The sequence below is a fragment of the Equus przewalskii genome, chromosome 10, assembly GCF_037783145.1.
Source record: "Equus przewalskii isolate Varuska chromosome 10, EquPr2, whole genome shotgun sequence".
Classification (NCBI taxonomy): domain Eukaryota; kingdom Metazoa; phylum Chordata; class Mammalia; order Perissodactyla; family Equidae; genus Equus; species Equus przewalskii.
The window spans coordinates 46,692,999-46,702,185 of NC_091840.1; positions in this window are offsets into that span (position 1 = coordinate 46,692,999).

Genomic DNA, 9,187 nt, shown 5'->3' on the forward strand with positions numbered 1-9,187 from the left:
AAGGGTCTTTCGTGCATGTTAAACATATGGTCTCTCTTAAGTAGTGAATTACCCATATTATGTTTTCAAATTTGCACCTCTGATATTTGGAACTGTATGTAGTATCTGCTTTCTTTCATGGTTGTAAGCTACTTATAATTTAACTCATTTTCTCTTTCTATTTAAAGTTAAAATAGGTGTCTGACTCTGGTAGATTTCTTCTTTTAAACTAAAAATATGATGAGAGTCTGTATCTCCTTCTATCACATCATATAGACAACAGTTTATTTGATTTGACACAATGACTTGTACTATTTTTTATTCTACTAGTGAATACCTACTTAACTAGTAGAATTAATATATTTAAACCTTTATTTCTCTGTTAATGAAATCAAGAACAAAACAATAATTTGAGTCACCTGTGAGTATCACAAGAAGTAGAATGAATTTTGCTTCCTGAATTCCTTCCTAGTCTTCAAATTCATGGTCTTTGCTAAATTATCTAGAGATTTAAAATGCTGATTATTCACAACATTTAAATCTGTGCTGACAAAATGCTATTAAAAATATTTTCAGTATTTTCATTTAATTTTGTACACATATTTACAACAGGAATAACCTCACTGGGTATAGAATTTTGAGTTCTGAAATATTCCTCTTAAACTCTGATAATTCTTCAGCGTGTTCTGGTGTTGGTGTTTCCTAGGGAGAAATCTGGAGCCAGTTTGAGTTTCTATTTCTTTTTAAGAAATTTGTTGTTCCCTGGCACTGAAATTTTATTCTAAAAAATGTAATTCCTATCATAAAAATACTAAAATATCACTAAGATATGTCTAGAGATATTTTTATTAAGATAGTCCAAAGTATAGTGAGAATTTCATTTTGTGATCTCAGGTTTTTGATTCTCTACAAATTTACATTTTACTGGAACTTTAATTATTGCTTTTCTTCTATTTGTTCTGTTTTTTTTCTCTGGAATTAATATTATTCTTAACTTAGAGCTCCACATTCTTTCTAAAACCAAACATTTTTCTTCACATTTATTGTTTTAAACTCTTTGATTTTTTAAATCATCCATCTGGCAGGACTTCTGAAGTCTGTCTTCCACATTACTAATTTTTTTCTGATGTCAATTCTTCCTAAAATGTCAATTAAAGTTTTTGTTTTTTCGGTACTTATTCTTTCCTGTCTGCTATCTCCAGGTCAATTTCATTTTCAGCTAAATTTTTTTCTGATTTATGCTATATCTTTTGTTTAATGTCTTAAGAACATTGAAAAAATAATTTATAAACAAATTTTCTGTTCACTTTATCAAATTGTTTGCAAGTTTTTCTTCCAAGCACTTAAGGTATTGCTCCCTTTCTCTTACTCTGAAAATATATTTCATACATTATTCCTTCATCTCAAAATGTCTTTTGGGCCAGCCCTGGTGGCCTAGTGGTTAAGTTTGGTGTGCTCCACTTTGGCAGCCCAGGTTTGGTTCCCAGGCGTAGACCTACACCACTCCTATCAGTGGCCATGCTGTGACAGCAGCTCACATACAAAATAGAGGAATACTGGCAACAGATGTTAGTGCAGGGCAAATCTTCCTCAGGAAAAAAAAAAAAGGTCTTTAAATGAGAAGGCATTTAACAAAGCCTGGAATTTGCCAACAGGCAATTCAATTTAGTCTCTCTCACCATCCAGAGGTTTATCTCTTTGACGGGGAAAGGGAAAGTCAGAAATTCTTTGACAAGTTAATGAAGCTGTAATCACTTGTCCACAGATAATATCTGCAAATGTTTTAGTGTTAAAAGATCATTTTAGCCATAAATCTCTTCTACACCATTGCACAATTCCTTGCCTGTAGTGGGTTCCTAGTAGTTGAAATATGGAAGTAGCAAGAGAATCAGAGAAGGATGTAAGCACAATATGTGATTACTGGAAAGAAATATTATCATGAGATGGCATCTTATCTGTGTCTGGGGAGCCCATGTCCTGGACACCAGAACATGATGTGAACACAGGGCAGGTAACAATGTAGCAAATTGAATGGTGTGATGTGAAACTCGCCTGGAGGAAAATGTAATTAAACAAATGTTTTAACATTTATCATGGGCACAGTCTGACAGATTTTTGAGAGCTGTCGAACAAATACATGAGTACAGTAGGAGTTGAAAAATAACAGTCAGCATTGAATAAGTGTCAACTGTGTGCCAGGCTCTGCCTTAAGGACTTTTCAGATATTAATGCATTTGAGCCTCATAACAAGTTTATGAGGATATTATTATTATTATTATTATTATTATTATTCCTATTTTAGAGATGAGTTAAGTCTATTAAATAGCTGTCTGAGGTCAGTTATAGCCAGTAAGAGGCAGAGCCCAGATTGAAACCCAGCCGGGTCTCACAGCCTTCACCATGGTCCTCTGCAGAATTGTTGTGACCTCTCTGCCACAGGAGGTACTAAGTCATAGGATAATGACCATTCATCAGGGATTTTGTAAAGGTGACACATACACGAAGTGGACTACATAACATCTAGGCTCTTTCCTTCTTTAAAAATCTAAAAAAGCAAGAGAACTACCATCAGCATGCTAGAAAAAGTAAGTATAACTCTCGCCATAACCCTCCTTAATTTAGATCCTAGAGGAAAGATAAAACAGAATTCTTTTTCTTTGCACATTTAAGTACCAGAAAAGCTTCAACATAGCCTGGAAGAATGACCAGGAAGAATGACCAGGAGCTGAGTTCCAGCACAGTCTTTGCAACCCAAGGAGTTGTTGCAAGTTGTACTGAACAGCACAGGAGAGGGGCCCACATTCCGACAACGAGGCTAGAATAGTTCAGATCAGGACTTGGACCCTGGAGACATACTTTCCTGAAAACCCTCTTGCCTATCCTTCCTTCTAGAAAAGATCTCTGGGAAAGATTACTCTTGAGAGCCACTCAGTCCCCTCAGGGCACAGCTATAATAGTGTGTCAACAGATCTCAACAATTGTTCTGACTTTGGCCTGAATAGAGACATGGGAGGCTCATTTTTCAAGACATTATAATCTAGTGACTAATTCACAACATTCTCCATGCTATAACATACCTGCTTCCTTGAGAAGGAAACTACAGTCCTCATCTTCAGGCTCCATCCAGGGCAGTGCCTGCTGCTCCACAGTTGGGAACCTCGGGGCTCTTTTCTGCAAGCATCTCAGTCCTGACTTTGCTGCCTGAGGACAAAGGACCCGCTCTGCAGCATGTTTGTACTGCAAAATGGCTGCTAGCAGGTGATACACCAGCTGGCTATAAATTTTCCATTTGTGGAAGAGTAGTAAAGCCCACAGGACCAGGACCCTTTTTGACAGCATCTGAGCTGACTCCCCAGATAGGGGCTGTGGACATTGGAGAAGAGAGTCTTTATGGCAGTGACATCAAGGGATAGATAGCCAGCAACTGCACTACGTGCATAATCTCCTTTGACCCCATAACACCCCCAAGAGGTAAGTCGCATTTGTCATTTTATCAGATGAAAAAATGGTGAACTGAATTGTCTGAAGTCACACAGAAAGGCAGTGGCAAAACTAGCTCTCACACCTTGACTTGAATCAAGAACCCAAGCTCTCAAAATCAAGTAGAGAGAGAGAGAGACAGAGAGAGAGAGCCCTCCCCTTCTGACAAATGGCTATCCTTGGGTTCTCGTCCATGAAAAGGGGATCAGGAAGGGGTAGTTCTGATTTGGCTTTCTCAACTTAGAGCCCTCTCTAACTCTTGAAGTTTAGTGTGTGGGGTGTGTGTGTGTGTGTGTTTTGTGTGTGATGCATGTGTGATGTCTGTATGCACTCACACAAGCCCACTGTCTTAGAGAGGAGCTAGAAACCCACCTGTACTCCCACATTCAATGGGCATGTAACAGGCCCCTTCAGAATATTCTGTTATGTCATTGTCAGAGCACCGATGGGCTCAACTATCAGGGAGATTCAAAGCACTTGGGCAACTTTTAGCCTGGTCTGCTACCCCTGATGCCAGGGGAGGCATTTGGACTCATGTATCCCGGAAAACTTGTCCTCAGCACCGTCACTCTCATGTGCTGGAATTCTCAGAGCACAAACACTTCCCAGGGAGAGTGTTTCAGCAGCCAGCATTGCCTGCACTCCTGGCGTCTTCCCAGTGAACTCAAGACTCTCTCTCTGCCTCTAGCCTTCACGATGATGTGCCCCCTGCTCCTCTTCCTGAGAGTACAAGTTTCTTTCACCTCTTTCTCCAGGGTTTCTGCAGAAACCTTCTCTCCCCATGATGACGCCCTACATCTCGCAGTAGGGATCTCTATCCTCAAGTGCCTGTGCCCAGAAACTGCCTTCCCTAGGTTCCCTGTTTCTTTAGTTGCTGCATGGATTACATCAACCTCTTATCTTTCTGGTGCTACTTTTCTTGCATTCTTTACTCTTTTATTTTAACACTATCTGGTTGTGCAAGTACAAGATTGTCACTCCAAAATGTTGCCCTGTTGATCAGGCACTTTATTTATATGTCCAAATATCTGTATTTACATTAAACAAAAGATGCATGTGTCTATTACCAGAAAGAGTTAGTGCAACCACATCCACTATGCTGATTCTCCCTAATGAAGTCACAACAAAGTTCTTGCAAAGCTTCAAAATCCTCCACATGTAAACCCAAACATCTTTTTCAGACTGAATCTTCCTGCTTTTATCCTGTGCTCCTAATAAAGATATGTAAGTCATTTTTGCCTGAAGCATTACCCAAATGTACAAATATTTTGTCTTTGAGATTTTCTCCATGATGAGGAACTTGGACTTCATCTGTTAGGTGATGGGTAGACAGTGAGTGATTTAAAGAGTACACACAATCAATTCTATTATAAATATACTTTTGGGTCCAGGAAGCAGACATCTCTATAAAGAAGCCTGCCTAAGAAAGGAAGAACATAGGTAAGAAATGGGGTGGTGACAAGAGTTACAAGAATGAGGAACATTCACTGAAGGACTAGGTTTACCAGTCAATGGGTTCTTGAGGTAGATACTGGAGAGAGAAAATACTGCAGCTAGAAGAATGGTGGAGCAATACAGCTGAAGAAACAGAAAAGAACAAGGATGATAGAATATTGGATGAATGGACATTTTTCTTCTGAGTCTTTGGGGAAAAAGGACAGATGGAAGTAGGAATATGGTATGATATGCAGGGGAGAATATTGAGGAAACATTCTCCCTCTCACCACAGAGACAACTGCTATTCTAGAATGGGTAATATGCTCCCATTCAGGATGGATACTTTTACTACATGTGCATGTATTATATATTTTGTGTTAAAATTTATGTATATTGTGTGATACACCATACGTCTTATAGCAACTTGTTTTTTTTCATCACCTTAGGATTTTGAAAAATTCTTTCATGTCAATACATTCATTTTAACTGTTGCTGACTTCATTAATAAGACAATGCCACAACTCACTTCTCCATTTCTAAGTTTTCTGTGTGACAATATACTTCCTTTAAATGTCTTCTGGAACACATGTGTTAGAGTTTCTCTGGGGTTCAATCAAGTGGAATTGCTGAATCAGCTGGAGGTGCAAGAATTTTCAGCTTTCCTAGATATGGGATAATTGTTCTCCAAATGATCATACTAATTTCTCTATTTCTTCCCTACACTAGAAATTGCCACTTTACACTTGCTCCAAGATGAAGGATGTTAAATTGAATTTTGTTTTAATTTGATTGAAAATTTTTTCTTTTGGTTATTGTCTACACCAGTTTCTCCTTCTATGATTTGTCTATTCAAAGCTGCTGCCATTATTTCCTACTGGGTTTTTGGTCTTTTTCTTATTGGTGCAGAGGACTCTTCTGTATTTTGAATACTAAACCTTTATTCATTATGTGCATAGTACATACCTCGTTCAGTCCATGACTTATCTGTCTCTTTCCCTTATGGTGTCTGTTTCATACGAATGTTTTATCTTTAGAGTAGTCAAATTTTACATTTTCTCTTATATGTTGCTCATTTTGAGGCTGGTTTAAGAAATTACTTCCTGCCTTGATATCATAAACCTATTTTGTTCTAAAGTTTTGGAAGTTTTGCTTTTCACAATTAAGTCATTAGGAAGTATTTTTCTGTATTATTTTTTTTATATGGCTATCCAATGGTCTGAGCACTCTTTACTAAACAATTAGCCCAACCGTTGCCTGCCTGTTTCTAAACCAACCCAGGTCAGGTACCAATTTCTAATGAATACTTGCTCTGTTTCTAGGCTCTCCAGTCTGTTACATAAGCATGTTTGTCACTCCCTATGTCAGCGCTGAGCCATTGTATGAAGTTCCAGAGTAAAGCATTCTCACACTTGATGGGGAAATTCCTCCCTCCTTATTCCTTTCCTCAAATTACCTTAACTCTTCTTGGATCTTTCTTCTCCTCCATGCATTTTTAGGTCAGTTTACTACATTCCATGTTTAACAGAAACCTATGGTGTTTTGACTGGGATTGCAATGAATTCATAGATTAATTAGAGAATAATTGACTTTTTTACAACATTGAGTCTCCATTAGCATTGCTTATCTGCACATTTTCTAGGCTTTTTTTTTTTTGTCATTCAGTAAAGTTTCATATTTTTTTAATCTAGTCTTGGGCCTTGTTTGCTAGAATTATTTCGAAATTCCTTAAATTTCTGTTGCAATAGGAAATAGAAAGTCTCTTTTAAATTATATTTTGCTACTTATTTTTACTTGAACGTAACAACAGTATTGTTTTTTAAACAATGATTTATATCAAACAAATTTGCTGAAACTTCTTACTGCATCTAGAAACTCTCTAGGATTTCCTTTGGAGACAATCTTATTTTCTATGAATTGTATCCATTTTGATTTTACCTTTTCAATTATTATATGGCAAAAATTTCTTCTAGTGCTCTTTTCACAAATAGGACAATGCTTCAAGAGCTTTACACAGAAGGCTCAATATAAACTCCTTGTCTCTTATGAATCTGTGGCCACATCTCCCAGGGGCCATCATGGCATCAGCTCGGGCTTACAATAATTGTTCTTGAGTTTTTTTCTTTCCAAGACATATGTAATCCCATTTCTTTCTTTTAGGTTTTGGCTATGTGTTTTTTCTTTTTCTTTAACAATGTATACAGAATATCTATGTGTTTTAACAGGAATCAGACCTGTCAACATCAGCTAAGTCTGCCATGTTGCCAAGAGCCCTACCTCTCAAATATTTTGCTTCTCTACCATGTGAGCTAAACATAGTCTCTGAGCCCTCAGTTTTACTGAACCCTCTCAACTCTGAGATATTATGATTCTGTATATATATGATACAGGAAAGGGCATTTCAAGAGAGAATACCAAATTCATTGAGGTACAGAGATGAAAAAGCATCTCATGTTTAGCGGAAATTATTTTACCTACTTCCCTTGTGCTAGCATGTAATTCTCATCTGAAGTATAGGAGACACTGAGAATTGATGGTTAAATTATTTACATATTGAATCAATTATTGAGTAGAGATCACTAGAAAAATTAGTGAATTACTTAGGATATCTTGGACTATAGCAATAAATACATGTAAATATGTACTGATTTAAACAGAATAAAGTTTATTTATCTCTTATGAAACAGTTCTAGTGAGTATCCTTGGTGCTGGTGGCCTTCCTGGATATAGAGAACAAAGGACACAGGTTCATTCCACCATGTGACTTACCACTCCATTTAGCCTCCTAGCCATGTGCATCCAGTTGCCCAAGGGGAAAGAGAATCTGGAGGAAGCCCAGAACTGGAACACATGGATGGATTGGCTAGAACTCAGGCATGTGACCAAACCTCAGTACAAAGGAGCCTGGGAAATGCAGTCTAGCTGACTGTCCAGGAAGAAGAGAACAAAGTGGATTTGCATGAGATGCTAGTAGTCTCTGCCACAATTAGTCACCCTCAGAGTCAAGGTGGATGAAAGGAGGGAACCAATAGCAAAATAATTAAGGGAGCCTTACAATATTTCAGGTAGAAAATGATGGTGGTCAAAGCTATAGCACTGAGATAATAAGTACAAAACTTGTGTATGAACTATTCAAAATTAAGAATCAACAAGATCAGATGTAGAGGTGAGGGATAACCTGGATGACAGTGCCTGGTGGCATCTCACATGTGGGGAACCCCTTAAACAAACATGGATATATTCAAACTATTGAGTGAGAAGTTATTGGTGCATAAAATAAACAATATTCCAAATAATCTCTGTAAGGGAGATAAAAATAACCAAGATACGGTTCTCTTCCTAAAAAAAAATCTGGCAGTCTACTTTGGTTGGATGTGCAGAGTATGGGGTCAGACATATTGGCAAGATGACTGAATGTGGAAATATAGGAAATGAGACCAAGCCTACATATAAAGACCTGAGATTCTACTAAGCAGCAATCGAAACCGTGATGGAGATGGATGAGCCACCAAAGGAAATAATAAAGAAAGGTAAGAGAACATTGAAGAGAAAAACATTATGATTATGTTAATTTAAAGATTTTGAATACAGATGAAACCTATCCAAGGAGGTGATGAATATCTACTTTAAAAAATAGGGTACCTGGGGAGTAAACACCAATCTCATTTTGCTACAAACTAACCCCAGGGGTCTTTGTGATTTATCATCTTCTGATGCCAGTGTAGACATTTGTTACATCCTGGCTCTGGGCTTATTCTAAGTTTGGTGGAACAATTTCTAATTATCCAGGGTGCTCCTTGTACTGACTATCCTTTGAAGTGCAGTATTTTTTCAAAGACCTGAAAACACTATCCTTTCCTTTTCATGTGTAATAAATTTAGTGTGTGATTCAGGATTATCCATTAAGTTATAAGGTCCTTGACAGCAGAATATGAATCGTATATGAATAAATGGATGAATAAACTGTATTTTTCACATATTTATGATTTTTCCATGAGGTCTAACAAAGTTTCTGGCACATTGAATATGAACGTTACCTATTTGTTAAATGATTAAGCCCTAGAAGTTTGAGTGATGGTGCTGGGGGTCCAGACATGAGTGTCCAGGGCTAATTGTCAATTAGTCCCCCTAACACACACAGATATTTTCCCCAATGTATTGACTATTCTGGACATAGTAAACACAAGTATAGACACAACCACCACAGGAGTCAAGTGGTGGTTTAGGATGATCACTACACACACGTCTTCACTAATTATCTTGGATTCCTCTCTCATTTCCTGCTAAAGAGTCC